Source organism: Dipodomys spectabilis, unplaced genomic scaffold (assembly GCF_019054845.1).
Source record: "Dipodomys spectabilis isolate Male_0828 unplaced genomic scaffold, ASM1905484v1 ptg000388l, whole genome shotgun sequence".
NCBI lineage: Eukaryota > Metazoa > Chordata > Mammalia > Rodentia > Heteromyidae > Dipodomys > Dipodomys spectabilis.
The window spans coordinates 1,729,800-1,747,629 of NW_024871065.1; the positions used below are offsets into that span (position 1 = coordinate 1,729,800).

Sequence of the window (17,830 nt, forward strand, 5' to 3'; positions counted from 1 at the left end):
AAGCAAGCAAGAAAGGATTTCTGATGAGTTTCTTTTATTCCTCACTCTGTTTGACATTCCACTTTATGAACCTCAGGGTTTCCAAGAGTAAAGAACAGAAAAAAAAAAGATTCAGCTTGAGAAACATGTTTCTGAAAAAGCTCAAGATGGCTTAGAGATTTAGCAGATTATCAAATCTTGCCTTCTAAGTTAAGTGCAGATTTGCTTTAGTTTGTTTCTAGTTGTTCTAATGTGAAGACAAAGTTGTCCCACTTGTCATGTGATTCAATGACACCTATGAAGTAACTTGTCATGAAAGGTAAAGTTTTGCTAGAAAATGGTCAGACTTCACATCCTCATACAAAATAAAAAACTATCCTAGTAAAGTTATACTGGATTTGCTGAAATAGTGTGGTCAAACATAACTTTGATTGTTGTACAGGACTGAGTGAATTATAAGTACTTCAATTAATCTGTGTAAATACTCTTGGACTGCTTTGTGGTATTTGTCTTTCTTGAAACTTAGGCTGTATTTGATGGTATTTATAGAAATCTCCATTTTTCTGTATTTTACATACTAGTGTAGAAGTGCTGGACCATATTGCTATGTAATTCTATATTAAGTTCTTTTTAGGACTCTTTGTCCCATCTTTGATAGTTTTACATACCTGAGAGAAATGCACCAAGGTTCACAATATTGTCCCATTTTTCCTAGCTTTTGCTAGATTTTGGAAGGATTTTTTTGTTTTGTTTAAAATTATGCCACACTAACATGTGTAAAATAGTTATTTTATTGTAATTTTGATTTGAATTTTTCACATGACTATTGGTGCTACTTTTATATTTTAATTAGCTATTTGTGTATGTCCTTTTTAGAAAGTCTCTTGAGGGGCTGAGAAGGTGGCTCAGTGGTAGAGCGCTTGCCTTGCATGCATGAGGCCCTGGGTTCAATTCCTCAGTACCACATAAGCAAAAAGAAAATAAGCTGGACGTGGCACTGTGGCTCAAGTGGTAGAGTGCTAGCCTTCAGCTGAAGAGCTGACGGACTGTGCCCAGGCCCAGAGTTCAGGCCCCAAGACCGGACCCCTCAAAAAAAAAAAATCTTGAATCCTTTTCCCATTTTAAAAGTAGATTTTGTAGATTTTATATTTTCTAATTCAGATTTGCTAGTAATCTATGTAAAGACATATGCAAATACTTTCTCTTACCATGCTTTTGCTTCTTTGTTGATAGTTCTTTTCAGCATACAAGGTTTTCATTGTATGCACTTAATCTTGTTTGGTTTTGTATTTATTTTTTTAATTTTTATTCATTAATTTATTTATTGTCAGTCATGGGCCTTGAACTCTTGGTCTGAGCTTGTCCCTCTGCCCTTCAGTTCAAGGCTAGCACTCTACCACTTGGGCCACTGCACCACTTCTGGTTTTCTGGTGCTCCATTGGAGATAACAGTTTCACAGGTTTTCCTGCCCAGGCTGACTTTTAACCATGATCCTCAGATCTCACCTTCCTGAGTAGTTAGGATTACAGGTGTAGGCCACAGGTGCCACATTTGTTTGTTTGTTTCAAGTGTCACTTTTGGTGTCCTATTTAAGGATTTACTGTTAAATATAATGCCATAAGGCTTTCTCCATTGCTGTCTTCTTTTCCTCCTTTTCCTTTTTCTCTTTTTCCTTTCTCTCCACTACTCTCTTGTCTCCTCTTCTTCCTTCTTTTCCCTGACCTTTGGCTTCCCTTCTCTCCCTCCTCCACTCATTTTCTTTTCTCTTTATGTGTGAGATGAAGACTTGCTAGTATCACTACAATTAGGTTTCTAAATTAGAAACACATGTAATAAACAAACCTCAGACTCCATCATGGCTTTTTTGAGCTACTATTGGAGCTTGAACTCCAGGTCTCACAGTCAGTCAGCTTCCTCACTCACTGTTGGCACTATCACTTGAGCCTTTCCTTAACCTGTTCATTAGCTGCTTAATTTGAGTTGTCTATCTAGGCTGCCTTCCAGACCCCTATTTCCTCCTTAGTAGCTAGGCTAAAATGACAGTCTTGAGCTAGAAGTGCTTGTCTTGTTTTTTCTTACCTCAACATGTAACATTAACACTTAATTGGATACTACAATGAAACGTATGATTGTTACTGGTTTATGTAGAATTAATATTTAACCTAAACTCAAATAGTTTATCTTTCAAAATAAGTGTTGTATTATATATCTAATAATTGTAACTGTTCTTCTAACTGTGGTAGATTTTCATCACCAAGCAAATCATTTATGCTGGAGATATTGTTTTATTATTAATGTAATTTGATGTTAATATGGTGGTGATGCATACAGAGATTAATAAATACTTTTCTTTTCATACAGTGTCTTCCATTCCTTCACTCTCTCCCAACTCCTCCCTCCTATCTCTACTCCTGAGTTGTATACTGTATTTTCATCACCCTATTTCCCTCAAATTCTATGGCTCTGCCACACCCTCCAGAAGATTTTCACGTGAATACACCATGCATAATTGAAAGCACTTGTTTTTATTTCACAACTGAAGTAAGACAGTGGCTCCCTTTAATATTCTATAAATCATACTAATAGCATACATTTGTTACAGATCCATTCTAGTTCCCATGTGTCTTTTTTACTGAGAGATTATTAGAAACATATTGTTGGATTTTATTGTGTTTATAACATAGATTTCTTTCTCATAATGATTTCCAGACAATTTGTCTTCAGATCTATTCTCAGTGTGTCTCTCTTGGTAAATATAACAGCGTAGTGCTTATCAAACAGCATTTAGGTAAAGAAAATGCCTTCCACATGTTTCTTTGTGGTGACCATTTGTTTGGTTGTTCAGTCATTAAGAGGAGTATTAGATGCCGGGCACCAGTAGCTCACGCCTGTAATCCTAGCTACACAGGAGGCTGAGATATGAGGATCACGGTTCAAAGCCAGCCCTGGTAGGAAAGTCTATGAGATCCTTATCCCCAATAAAGCACTAGAGAGCCAGATGTGGCGCTGTGGCTCAAGCGGTAGATCATTTGCCTTGAGCTCAAAAGTGCAGGGATAATGCCCAAGCTCTGAGTTCAAGCACTATGGCCGACAAAAAAAAAAAAAAAAAAGGAGTATTCGTTCTCCAATCATAATAATAGATTAATGAAATTATCATTCTTTGGCCTTTTAACCATGTCCTTGTAGACTTTACTTTTCAGAATAAAATTTTTATTATACAGATTGATGATATACATATTATTATCAGTGCGCTGTATCTGTGGTAACACAATTTGTGCTGAAGTTTACTTCCTCTCAGGTTATCAGTATTTGTATTTTCCATTATTCATTTTTGCTTCAGGTATCTTCATATTGATTATTTTGATTTCTTGATAATAAATGTATATCTCTTTGGATGGCTTATTGAGTTTTTGAGAATATTTTCTTCAGTTCAAATCAGACAGTACCTGATATATTCACTATTTTTCTATTACAATATAAACATGGTTTTATTTTACTAATTACTTTCCTATTTATTATGTTTGTTTCATCTGATACTTCTTTCATAGTGTGCTTTCATCTAACCTGTACACAACCTTCTATACAGTGCAAATCACTTGTAATATAATTTCCTGGCAATCTTCTATACACTGTAAATCACCTCTGATGCCTATTACATTTTAAATCCTACTAAACAGTTGTTACACTGCATTGTTCATAGGATAATGCCAGTTTTTTGAAAGACCACATGTTGACTATAGGTACCATACTTTTTCAAGTATTTTAGATCTAAGGTTGGTTGAATCTGTGAAAAAAACAAATATGTAAGGCATAATATACTCCTATGAAAATGCTACTACAGGGGCTGGGATGGTGGCTCAGTGGTAGAGTGCTTGACTTGCATGCATGAGGCCCTAGGTTAGGTTCCTCAGCACCACATAAACAGAACAAGCTGGAAGTGGTGTTGTGGCTCAAGTGGTAGAGCACTAGCCTTGAGCTGAAGAGCTGAGGGACTGAACCCAGGCCCAGAGATCAAGCCCCATGACTGATGAAAAGAAAAAAGAAAAAAAATGCCGTTAAGCAGTAGCTATAACCTAATCTTGTAGTCTGACTGTTTCTTTAATAAAGAAGTAACCACAACTTTTATGTACAGAATAAAGACCATCCTTAGGCTGAAACATAGAACTTCAAAAGACATAAAACATGTACCAAAATTGTTGCTATACTCTAGAACTGCAAGAAAGTAAATTTCTCAAATAGTCTGGTCTTTCTTATGGCAGACATAGGTAGTTAAGTTGCTGGAGGTACTGCATTGCATTATTACTAGGTACTCTAAGAGTTTACAATATTCTCACAATTCTAGCTGATGACATCATATAATATAGTTACTTTTCAATGGGTTAATTCCATTTAACATCTGAATCAATTACACTTTTCAATTTTTTTGGTGGTATTCTTGAACACAGGTCCTCATATTTGTCTGGCAAATACAGCATTAATTGATCCATGTTACTAATCCACATACTTTGGTTTGATTACACTTATGTATTTATATATTGCATCTTTATGCTTTAAGAATCATGAACATAGTTCTATATGTTTTCCCTTCACTAATCATTTTAGACAGATTACATAAAATATATGTTCTATACATTCCTATATACTTACCTACACATTTACAATTTTCATGTGTAGTTCCATGTTGACATCTTTCTTATTGTCTTCAAGCAGGATAATTTCTTGTAACACTCTGCAGCTGGAGGTGTGTTATTAATTAATTACCTTTCCTGAAAATACCCATAATCTGCATTTTTAGAAGTGTGAATTGACTAAGAAGGAAAACTTAAACACAGAAAAATATTATTTTCAATTGTAAAATATCAGTATTACTTTCATAATACCTTAGGGGGAAAGGCATACAGATCTGATAAATAAATTCCTACTTTAATATTTTAAAATCTTAAATTTTAAAAGATAATGTGATACCTTCACAATAAAGAGTTTTTAGATATCAATTATGTTTTTGTACTTTTTTCTTATGACTCATTTTAGAGGTCCAAAAACATAGATGTTGTGATTAAGTCTTTCCAAGATGAATATCTGTGAGAAATAGCAGTCACAACTACTGATACAGTTGAGGGAAGAGTGTGATTAGGAACAAATTTTATTTTGAGCTCAAAATATAAGGCAGAGCTGACTAGGACTAATGGGAACCCTGAAGGATGAGAACTGAGGATTTCAGTGAACCTGATGAGATGCATGTCCTGGGTGTCTACTGAAGTTGAAGGACCCCCACAGATATTCTGCGCATTTAATTCAAAATTATGAGAATCCAAATGACCTGTAGTCTTTGAATATGGTAGAGAAGGGAAGGTAGTACTCTCAGGGACCATATTCTTTAGACAGTGTTGGAGAGCACTCCAGTAAGCATAATGAATATAGAGAAGAGTATCATAATTCTGCTGTCCTTGCCCAAGAAATGCTTGAGGGAGGGAGGAAAACACCTGAATGTATTGTATGTGCAAAATCATTCCACTTAAGACCCACAGTCAGTTTACATAAAAAAAATGTACAAAGGGTATGATTGGATGGGAGGGAGGGGGGAGGCTGGGAAGGGAGGTGAAGGGTAAACAAAGGAGGAGGATGCAATGCTTGGTAAGAAATGTATGCATTATCCTGCCCATGTAATTGTAACCCCTCTGTACAGTATGTTCTCAAATAAAATAAAATAAAATTAAAAAAAAAATGTACAAAGGAGGGAATCCTTATACTTGTACTGGATGTGCAAAATCTTTCAGTAAGGAAATACACCTAACAAAACCTCAGAGCATGTATCCACAGGAGAAGCTTGATGAGCATAGGCACTGTCCAAAATCTATGTCTGAGAAAACATAAGTGGCATTCCTACCACAACTGCTAGAAGATGGTTACAGAAATCCATAAATTGAGAGACACAAAGAGATAGAAGTAGGATTGTGCTTAGATATTTGATAGGTAATATACAGGTAAAAAGTGATCCTCATCATTTTGTATTCCACAGATAGGTAAACACAGTATTTTGAAGTACAAATGGATGCTGATGCATCATGCCTGCAATCCTAGCTACTCTTGAGGCTGAGATCTGAGGATCACAGTTCAAAGCCAGCCTGGGCAGGGAAGTCTGTGAGACTCCTGTCTCAATTAATCACCAGACAAACAGAAGTGGTGCTGTGGCTTAAGTGGTTGAGTGCTCACCATGTGCTGAAGAGCTCTGGGATTGCTTAGGACCTTTAGTTCAAGCTCAGGACCAGCATAAAAACAAACAAAAAATTCATTACTAAATACCACAAATAACATAGTGCATGTAATAATATTTAAAGGTGCTGGACATAAGTGTCTCATGGTGGTAAACCTGAGATCTGAGGATTGAGCTTTCATCCAGCCCTTTCAGAAAAGTCAATGAAACTCTTCTCTACAATTAATCAACTAAAAATACAGAAGTAGAAAGAGTGAAAGAGCCTTAAGATAAAATGGTAAGGGATAGCACCCAGACAATGAGATCAATACCTAATATTGGTACATTTTAATATTGGTACATTTTTAAGACTGAAAAAACAACAGAAACATAGAATAAGTTCTCTTGTGGATGTAGGTAGCAGTTGGAGCAGAGAGGGTGAGCAGACAGGGTAAAGGAGGTGAATGAGGTTTTTAAAAATTGTGTATGTGTGTGTGTATGTGTGTGTGTGTGTGTGTGTGTGTGTGTATGCGTGTGGTGTTTATCAATTAAACTTGCTGACACTGTGTTTTTGTTTTCATTTACTCATTTGTTGTTGTTGATATTGCTTGACATTCCTGGGGCTTAAACTCAGGGCTTAAGAACTGTTACTGAATTTTATTATGCTGAAGACCTCCATTCTCCCACTTGACCAACTCTAGGGATGTTTGGTGATTGTTGTTGTTTATTAGGTACTGAGAAATCAAACCCAGTGCTCCATGCATGCTAGGCAAGCACTTTATCACTAAGCCACATTGCCAGCCCCAAACACTGTTTTAAGAAAGGGGTCAGTGCTGGGAGCATGGCTCAGTGGTAGAGTGCTTGCCTTGCATACATGAGGCTCTGGGTTCATTCCTCAGCAGCACATCAGCTGAAAATTCTTTGTGACATATCACCAATTAAATGCCCGAAAACTAGAAGTGACATTGTGGTAGCATGCTAGCCTTTAGTGAAAAGCTTAGGGAATATGTCAGGCCCTCCCTGAGTTTAAAGCCCTCACTTAACAATTGAAAGAAAAAAGAAATGGTCCCAAACAAACAAAAACCTAATTACTTGCTTATTGCCTTTGTTCTTCTATTTTTCTTTGTAGTTGTAACTGAATACTTTCTGTCATTCCATTTTCTACTTTCTTCCTTTCACTTTGGGGGATTGAACCTTGGGACTTGCACATGGAAGGTGGATAGTACATACTAACATATACTTTCTTCTTTTAACATAAAAAAGTCAGCTTATAGGACAGGGAAGGTGGCTAAGTGGTACAGTGCTTGCATTACATGCATGAGGAGCTGGGTTCTATACCTCAGGTCCACATACCCAGAAAAAGCCAGAAGTGGTGCTGTGGCTCAGGTGGTAGAGTGCTACCCTTGAGCAAAAGCAGCTCAGGGACAGCACCTGGGCCCTGAGATCAAGCCCAAAGACAAGCAAAACAGAAAGTCTGCTCATTGAAATTAGTCAATGCCTCCCCTGCAATAAACTGGCTTTAGTTCACTTTCAATAGTACTGTCCTTTCAGTGATTGCAGGGGACACTCACAGAACAGACCTTATGCCTCTGCTGTCATTTATAAACTAGCTGTTGTACAACATTAAGCATCAACACATACATTTCTATTCTTATTATTTTGAACACAATGGGATTTGTAAGGGTAGGTAAAAATAAGTGAAGGAAACCCTTCCTTTTCACCTATTTGTTGTGATAGTAATGGATCTATTTTGCTGTGCACCTAAGTCCCACACTTATCATTGAAGTTCTCTCTGAACTACTTTTCAATTTCTTTTCTTCTTAGGACACACACGAACACACACGTCCTGAAGAATTTTACCAGTACACCTAACAATTGTTTTACTACCAATTTTTCTTGTCCACAAGCAATTGTATCATCTACATAGGACAAGACTATTACATTAGGCCACTGACTTGTTACAGGTCCCTGTGTCAACAGTGAACCCTGCAAGAAACACATGCACACCGTGGCCCATGCTGTAGGTGCCATGCTGTGCTGGTGGTAGAAAGATGTGTAGTACAGGCCCTGCTCTGGGCTTCTCATTCCTGTCCCAAGGCCTTGCCAGGCTTGCCTGTTGCATGAAGACTTTGGCACACCCCTCCTCTCCTCAGCTGGATTCTTACCAAACTTTTCTTTACCTTCCATTTTGAGTTCCTGCCTGGACCATGAGCCCAACCAACTTGCACCACACCAGATAAAGTCTCCACATCAAACTTTTTGTAAGAAATATTTAAGTTAGAATGCTTTGGTTGGGTTTTGCTCAGACTTCATATACAAGTGAGCCAAAAGATGGTTGGCTGTGGATGTTCCAGGTAGTTATCTACTCAAAGTACTGAGACTTCTATAACAAGAATTTCATAAAAGGGTGTAAGTGATCCAGAAAACTTAAAGAATAAAATTTAAAAGAACTTCAAAATTCATTGATGGAACAGAAAATAATGTACACATAATTTTAAGCTAATTATGGGAGGAAAAATGACCTAGAGCTGGACAAACATAAAGATATAAGTGCTCAAGGTAATGCAAGGGGGTCTTGGGTGGTCCCTGAGGGTCTAGTGAAAATCCTATGATGGCCTTGTTCAGTACCCACTGTGCTCAGTATCCCAGCTTCTGTCCCTTCCAGTCACTCTGAGGTGCATCATTCCAGGTTAACCTGAGGAAGAAACAAGGGTTCACCTAACATCCTGCTCTCTCCTTGGGGTCAAGATTGCTTGGCAACTGGAGGTTCTTGGTTAAATACTTAGATCTCTGGAGAGCAGACTCTTCAGGGTCATGACTTTGGGTCTTATTAACTGACCCTGATGTGATAACACAATTTTCTATAACATAAATATGATTTTATTTGTACACTTTATCCAGTAACATTCAATAAATGGCTATTGAAAATAATCTAATTGAGAGCTGAAATCTTCATAAAAAGGCAGAATTCTGCTAAAGCCTAACTTTGGAAATGACTACAGAATGAAACTTATTAACCACCAATAATCATGAGATGTGGCACAAGTGGTAGAGTGTTAGTGTTGGTTTCACAAATGAAACCTTGATCAAGGATGTTATATCAGTTCCTGAGTTGAAGACCTCCTATAGGCACAAAAACATTCTTCATGATAGTGTGAAAGTACAGCTTTTCATGGAAGCAAGCAACTCTGGACTTATCCATAAGGACTGGCTTATATAGCATCTGGAGTCTTGGTCTTGGTTTACTAATTAAGTACTTTCTGATGTAACACAGACATTTTCTCTAAATGCATCCAGGATTCGTTTAAATACATAACTATACAGTGGGAGCTATCTTGGCTCTAGAAATTCTAACTTTAAGTCAACCTTTGTGTTTATGTAAATGAAGACAGTATATTTGTTGTAAGGTAAATTATCCCAAAAGTCACATTTTTTAAAATGTATAAATGATGTAATTAGGCTCTCAGTAAGTTTAGAACACTATTTTGTAAAAATATGGAACGCTTCACGAATTTGCATGTCATCCTTGCACAGGCACAGGGCCCATGCTAATGCTCTCTGTATTGTCTCGATTTTAGTCTATGTGCTGCCGAAGCGAGCACAGAAGCCACATTTTGGAAGATGGAATACTGGAGACTTTATTACAGAGGTAGCAGTCTGCAAGCAGCTCGCCGGAACAAAAGCTTGCTGTCCACAAATACACTTATACAGCTTACAAACAGGTCATAAAGGAAAAAAATAAATAAAAACAAAACCAACAAACCAATTCATAAAAGGGTGTAAGTGATCCAGAAAACTTAAAGAATAAAATTTAAAAGAACTTCAAAATTCATTGATGGAACAGAAAAAAATGTACACATAATTTTAAGCTAATTATGGGAGGAAAAATGACATAGAGCTGGGCAAACATAAAGATATAAGTGCTCAAGGTAATGCAAGGGGGTCTTGGGTGGTCCCTGAGGGTCTAGTGAAAATCCTATGATAGCCTTGTTCAGTATCCACTGAATTGGGACACCATGATTACCAGAGACAAGCCAGGAGACAGGACACAGAACAGGATCACAGAGGCATGTGGCGTAGCATCTGGTGCCACTGCTGGTCCAACCTAAATAGGGCCTGAGCAGTGGCAGGTCCATAGGAAACTCCCAGTCCCAGGCACTGAACTAACAGATTGAGTAACATATCAGCCAAATGCTCACCCCTGCTTCCAGGGATCCAGGCACACCCATCATCTGGTAGGCAGGTGATGGATGTTGTCATTTCCTTCCCCGAGCATGAAGACAAGATGGCAGACTCCACCACCATCCACCCTGTGGTCAATATGGCACCAGCCAGGCCTGACCCTCTTATTTAATATTACTGATTTTATTAAATCACTTTATAAAATGTTACAGCCTCTGCATCATTTTCTAAACAGTTAAAGAGTGTGCTTCTTGTAAAAGTCACTTTTCTTTACTTTATTTGTTGATGTGAAAATACGGAACAGAAGGGTTACAATTACAGGAGCAAAGTAATAAGTACACTTCCTATCAAGATTGTTACCTCCTCCTTTGTTTACCCTTACCATCCCTGCCCTCCCATCTCCCACACCCCCCACCAAACTTCTAAAATTCATTTTTCAACATAATGTCTTGTATATCTCATTGTTGCAATGAGTCCACCAGTATCCTTATTTAAACAATTTTTTTCCTTCCCCGCCACAAATTATACCAACATCAAATACAGAGAAAACAACGATTATACTGTGGGTAGGAACATACAGAGCAACAAAGAAATCATCTTATAAACATGTTAGAAACAATAGCAAGCAAGAAAAATCATTGGAGTCTTTATCTTCGGGTTCATTTCCCCTAACATCAACTTATCTAACCGTTTCTGCTTGTCTCACACATATACCAGTTATTACAACTAAGGGAAACTATGGAACCTATGTTTCTTTGGGCCTGGCTTACTTCACTCAATATAATTTTTTCCAAATCTTTCCATTTTCTAACAAATGGGGCAATTTCATTCTTACTGATGGAGGCATAGAATTCAATTGTGTAGCACATTTTCTTGATCCATTCATCTACTGAGGGGCATCAGGATTGTTTCCATATCTTAGCTATGGTAAATAATGCTGCAATAAACATAGTCGTGCTGGTAGCCTTAGGATATTCTTGTTTGTGATCATTCGGGTAAGTGTCCAAAAATTGGGATTGCTGCATCACAGGAGAGCTCTATGTGTAGTTTTTGAGGAACTTCTATAAATCTAAAATATATGTGGAATTCAAAAAATTAAACCCCCCAACAATACATCCTCAGAGAAACAACTGCCCAATAAATAGGTGGGCTAAAGTCTTAAAGAGAAACTTCTCTGAAGAGGAAAGGATGGCCAATAGACACATGAAGAAATGTTCAACCTCCCTAGCCATAAAAGAAATGCAAATCAAAATATTGAGATACCACCTCACCCTAGTTAGAATGGCAATAATCAAGAACTCTAATAACAACAGATGCTAGAGGGGATGTGGACAGAAGGGAACCCTACTGCATTATTGGTGGGATTGTAAACTTGTTCAGCCACTTTGTAAAAGCCATTTTTCTTGAGCCCAAACTCTGAAAGAATAATTCTCTCATTTACCAAAAATTAAACATTCTTCTTTTGAATAGTTTATTACTTCCATCTTCCTTCTTTCCTCTCTCCCTCTCTCACTTCCCTCCCTCCTTCCGTCCTTCCTCTCAGGGCCTAGAAGTGATGCTGTAACTCAAGTGGCAGATGGTTTTATTTTTTTTTTTTTTTGTTAACTTCAATTTTTGTGAGAGATTGCTCAATGTTTTTTTGTGCTTGGTTATTTCCCCTAATGTCATATCTACCTTGGCCCTTTATGAGATAGCAAATGAAAGACTTCTTCTCATCACAAAGAAATATATGTGTTCTGGGTTTTGGATATATACTCATTGCATGGATATACACTGATTGTACAAAGAAAATATGGAACATCACATTGAATTTCAAAATAAGTGCAATATAATTTGTAATTAGCCTCTAGAACATTGAGAAAATGCAGGCTTGTCACATTGTCCACACTGGTGTTTTATTATAGCTCACTCAGCAGAACAACTAAATGGGCTGAGTGAATTAATCACAAGTTGCTCATCACCAGTAATTAATTAAAGAAAAAACCAAGCAGTGAAGACACTTTGGGGTTCTCCCCCAAGGCAAAATGCAAAGACCCTTGTCTCTATGTATCCACCATATTTTTTAAAATATATATTTTATGGTAAAAATACTGCACAGATTGGTCATTTAGTTATATGGGGAAGGTCATGAATACATTTCCTATTGAGCATTGTTACTCGCTCTGAGAAATATTTTTCTACTCTATATGTATTGCAATAAGGACTAATATCTTCCATCAGATCATCCATTTAAAAACTAAACTGGAATAAGTTCTTGCCTCCAATCATAACAGTCTTTATCCATCTATTGTTCCCCTAACCATGTTGGAAATGATCTGAATCCAGTCCCAAAGGGACAGTACTCATGTTTATAAGAAGAGTTTATCAAATTACCCTGACACACAATTCCTTAGTATAAAAGACACAAGTTAATAACTTCAAAACACAAGTTAATAACTTCAATCTCTGAATTACTTGTCCAGACTGGTTGTTTCTACATGCTTTGGATAATATTGAAGGACACCATCCCCACTCAACACGATGAGAGAATGAGAAATGTTGGCTTAAAGACTGCTGAAGAGTGAAGAATGGTTTCCCATCACACCTAGCTTAACTCTGCCATGAAGGATTTCTCTGTATAATTTACACAGGTTTTCTGACAAAGATTTTCCTAGGTTGGGCTTTTTCTTGGGTGAATGTTCTAATATGTGTTGAAGGTTGACTTCTGGTTCAAATATTTCCTCTCATGTTCATATTTACTGAGATTCTGTCATGTGTCCAGGTTTCTGATACCTGTACAGATGGGACTTCTGGCAAAATGTTTACTATACTCATAATTTCTCTCCTGTCTATGTTCTTACATATGCTGAGGACTCACTTCTTTTTTTTTTTTTTGTCAGTCATTGGGGCCTGAATTCTGGGCCTGGGCACTGTCCTTCAGTTCTTCAGCTCAAGGCTAGCGCTCTACCACTTGAGCCACAGCGCCACTTGCGGCTTTTTCTTCTTATGTGGTGCTGAGGAATCAAACCCAGGGCCTCAAGCATGCAAGGCAAGCACTCTACCACTGAGCCACCTTCCCAGACCGCTGAGGACTCACTTCTGATTGAAAGTCATTTCACATGTTATATTCACTACTTTCTTTTCTCCTATGTGAGTGAGTTCTGTGATGAACACTGAAGTTTTCCTTTCAGATCAAAGGTTTTCCACACTTGTAATATTTTTTTTCCTTGTTCACAAAAGCCTTTATTATCTAGTGATGCATACTGAGAACATACAGAAACCTGCATGGTCCACCACATGCAGAGGAACTTTACAGTGAGTGTCAACTGTTTTATGCAATAGACAACACTTCAAAGTCACATTTTTAAAGAAAATCTTCATTTACAAAAGAAATAAAAGGTAAAGAAGCAATTACCACTTTTAAGAGTGGAAGGTTTATGCCTGTATCGAAAGACAACATGACCACAAGTAATGAAAACAATGAACAAATGAAAAACATTTTTACCATAAAGCAGTACACTTTCAAAAATGACATACAAATAATTTAAAATTTCATTATGTTGTCTATCTAACCTTTAAATATGAGGACTTTCAGAAGCAGGCCTCAACATTTGTAATTAGTAAATGAAAACTTCATTGTTTCTACATTGCTAGGAACTGTATTTAACAAAATGTGTAGAAAGTCTATAGCAAGTTGATTTTAAAAAAGGAAATAAGAAACAGTACACTGAAGGCACTCTACCCATCAAGTGCATACTATTCAAATATTGTTTTGTGTCTTATGTGAAATTTCACTATTGAACTGTTTAATTGGCAAGACTGCACAAAGTTATAGTACTAATGTTTATGGTTGCAGTTCCCATAAAAGACAAAAGCATCTGTTTCGAGTAGTAATATTGGGTGGTTGATTTGTTAGCAGACTTGGCTTCATTTTGGTCTTCGGATACAATGGCCAGCATAAATGCTGTTTATATTCACGTTTTCTTAGGTGTGTGTGTGTGCAGGCCACAGCAGCATGCTCTTGGTGTAGTCAGTGCCAAAGGGGGTCTGTACTTTCTCGAGCCTGCCTGCAGGGATGGTCTCCTCTTTTAAAGCAGGTTGTGTACAATATTCAGTACACTGAAAGTAAGCTAAACCATCAACATCACTGGTGTTTTAAGATGTTATTTTATTGGAATAATAATTGACAAATGAGGGCTATTAGCTTTGTGGCAGAATTCCCTGCATGTTTGATAACTGATCTTGTTTTATTTTTTTGGCATTGAAACTGTGGCATACTTACAATTTCCGTTTTGTTCATCACTTGTAATAGTTTTAAGATTTCTCCCGTGTATGTTCTCTGAATGTGGATCCATGACTACTTTTTGGTTACATATGTGTATTCTTGCCTGTGTCTGTTCTCTGATACAAATTGAGTGATGACATTTTCTTTTTTTATTATTGTGAGGAGTTACAATTACATGAGCAAGTAATGCGTACATTTCTTATCAAGCATTGTTGACTCTTCCTTTGTTTCCCCTTCCCATTCCTTCCCATACCCCCTTCTGAGTTATGACATTTTCTTGAAAACCTTTGAACTTAGTTTTCCTACATATGTTTTTCTCCTCTGTGTGTGTGTGTGTGTGTGCATGTGTTTTGTGTGTTCAATGTTGAACCCTTAGAAGGACTCCACATGTGATATATCTTATGGTTTCTATCCTGTGTGGGTTTTGTATTCCAATCTCAATTTTCTTACAGATGAAAGACTTTCCTAAGTTTTTTCATCTGTGTGAACCAACTTATGTGTGTTGAGCTGTGACCACCAAGTCTTTCCACATTTGTTGCATTCATAAGGTTTCTCTCCTGTGTATGCTGTCGTGTGGATATTAAGCTTTACCTTCTGTATGAAACTCTTTTGACAGTTCTTACTTTTAGAAGGTTTCTCTCCAGTGTGTGTTACCTGATGGACCTTAAGGTGTGCTTCTGGGTGGAAGACTGCCCACATTTCTGACATTCATAAAGTTTCTCTGCTGAGTGTTCTGTGATGGTTTTTAAGGTATGATTTCCAGATGAAAGAATTTCCATGCCTGCTACATAGATGAGATTTCTCTCTGGTGGGTTTTTTTTCTGATGGACAGAAAGGTGTATGTTCTGGGTGAAAGACATTCTCCACAGTTTACATTCATAAACTTTCTCACCTATGTGTGCTCTCTGGTGGACAGTAAGGTTTGCCTTCAAGGTGGAAGACTTTTGACACATGTTAATTTCATAAGGTTTCTTTCCTGTGTGTGTTCTCTGGAAGACATGAAGGTGTGCCTTCTGGGTGAAAGACTTTCCACACCTGATACATTCATGAGGTTTCTCTCAGGTGTGTGTTCTCTGGTGGAGAGAAAGATTTGGCTTGTTAATGAAAGACTTTCCACACATGTTACATTGATAAGTTTTCTCTCCTGTGTGTGTTCTCTGCTGGACAGGAAGGTGTAGTTTCTGAGTGAAAGACTTTCCACATGTTACATTCATAAGGTTTATTTCCTGTGTGAGTTCTTGGATGGACAGTGAGGCTTGACTTCCAGGTGAAAGACTTCCCACACATGTTCCAATCAAAAGGTTTCTCTCTTGTGTGTGTACTCTGATAGCCAGCAAGGTTTGACTTCTGGCTGAAAGACTTTCCACAAATGTTACATTCATAAGGTTTCTCTCCTGTGTGTGTTCTCTGGTGGAGAGTGAGGTTTTCCTTTGAGGTCAAAGACCTTCCACAACTGTTACTTTCCACAATTGTTACATTCATAAAGTATCTCTCCTGTGTGTGTTCTCTGTTGGACAGAAAGGTTTGACTTCTGGGTGAAGGACTTTCCACACATGTTATTCATATGGTTTGTTTCCTGTATGTATTCTCTGGTGGACAGTAAGGCTTGCCTTCTGGGTCAAGGACTTTCCACACACGTTACATTCATAACGTTTCTCTCCTTTGTGTGTTCTCTGGTGGACAGTATGGTGTATCTTCTTGGTGAAAGACTTTCCACACATGTTACATTCATAAGGTTTCTCTTCTGTATGTGTTTCCTTTTAGACAGTAAGATTGCCTTCTTGGCTAAAGACTTTCCACACAAGGTACATTCATAAGGTTTCTCTCCTGTGTGTGTTCTCTGAGGGAAAGCCAGGTGTGTCTTCTGGGTGAAAGAGGTGTCATATTGTTTACATTCCTCAACTGCAGGACACACACTGGGACTATATGCAGCATACATCTTACTAGGATCACTGTAGACACCCATGTTCTGTCACCCAGTGACCTTTTCTGTCCTCATCCCTAAGGAGTTCCCATTGTTCTTAATCAGTTCTGACTTCTGTATGGAGCTCAAATTAAAAGTTTTTATAAATCTCACTTTTTCCTCCCCTGCGTTACTATTCATGATTGCTACTTCAGATAGATATTTATTGTGACTTTCCTGACAAGTGGAAATCATATCCTCCATTTCTTGGACATCTAAAATGAATTATAAAAAAATAGACAAAAACATAAATGAGAGCCATAAATTCCTTAATGTAAAGATATTTTCTCCCATTCTAACTGTTACAAGATTTTCAAATGTCAAAGCATTGTTTTATGCAGAATATATAGTTATCTCCACAATGTAGTAATTAAGAAAGTAGTACTGACGATTTACAGTGGAAAATAATGTTTTTCTGTATTTCAGATTTTTCTATTTTTCTCAAGGAAATATTTACTGAAGTTATTCAGCTACACACTCTTAAAGCTATGATTCTGAATTCCACTCCATGACCAGCAACACTGATAAGAAATTGTCCCTATCAGAGGATAGTAGCCCTAGCATACTATTTTCCTCCTACCTGCACAGTACTAGTTTAAAAGAAAATGATATCTCCTTTTCTACATTTCTCATTGTCATTTTCTCTTTAAGAATGACTTCTCTAAAGACAAAAAGAATTGCTAACATTAACAATACTGACATACCAAATTCAGTTTGTCTCCACAAGAATTCTGGACATGACTCAGGGGCACTAGGAAAACTATTGCTTGGTACACCTCAAGATAAACATACCAACTGGCTGTGGATCCAACATCACCATTCAAGATACTTTAACTCACCTGTGAAATTCTTGTCTGAAGCTTCTCTTATCCATGGTTCTGCACCTTGCTCCAGCTTGACAATCAATTCAGGTTTAGGAACACAGTGCCCTGTGATTAAGAAATAGTGGAGAACTATTGATCTGCTGGGTCATCATTGCTGTAAGGCCTCAGACATCCTGTTCACAAGGTTGTTTCTAAATCTGGTTTCTCAATTAAGAGCTCCATGGTGGAGTTTCCCCGAGTTTGGGTTTATTTTGTCAATTGTGTGGCTTGAACTCAGCTCTTTTGCTCAAAGCTAGCATACTACTCGTTTGAGTCTTGGCTAAATTTCTAGTTTTTGAATGGTTAATTGGAGATAAGAGTCTCATTGTGATTTTCTGCAGTTGCTGGCTTGAAACCGAAATCTTAAATTTCAGACTCCGAGTATC

At 37.5% G+C, this 17,830-nt stretch overlaps 1 pseudogene; it reads right to left on the reverse strand.

The window, feature by feature from the left end:
* Positions 1 to 9,661: 9,661 nt before the first annotated feature.
* LOC122096781 lies at positions 9,662 to 9,774 on the reverse strand (annotated as a pseudogene).
* Positions 9,775 to 17,830: the final 8,056 nt, after the last annotated feature.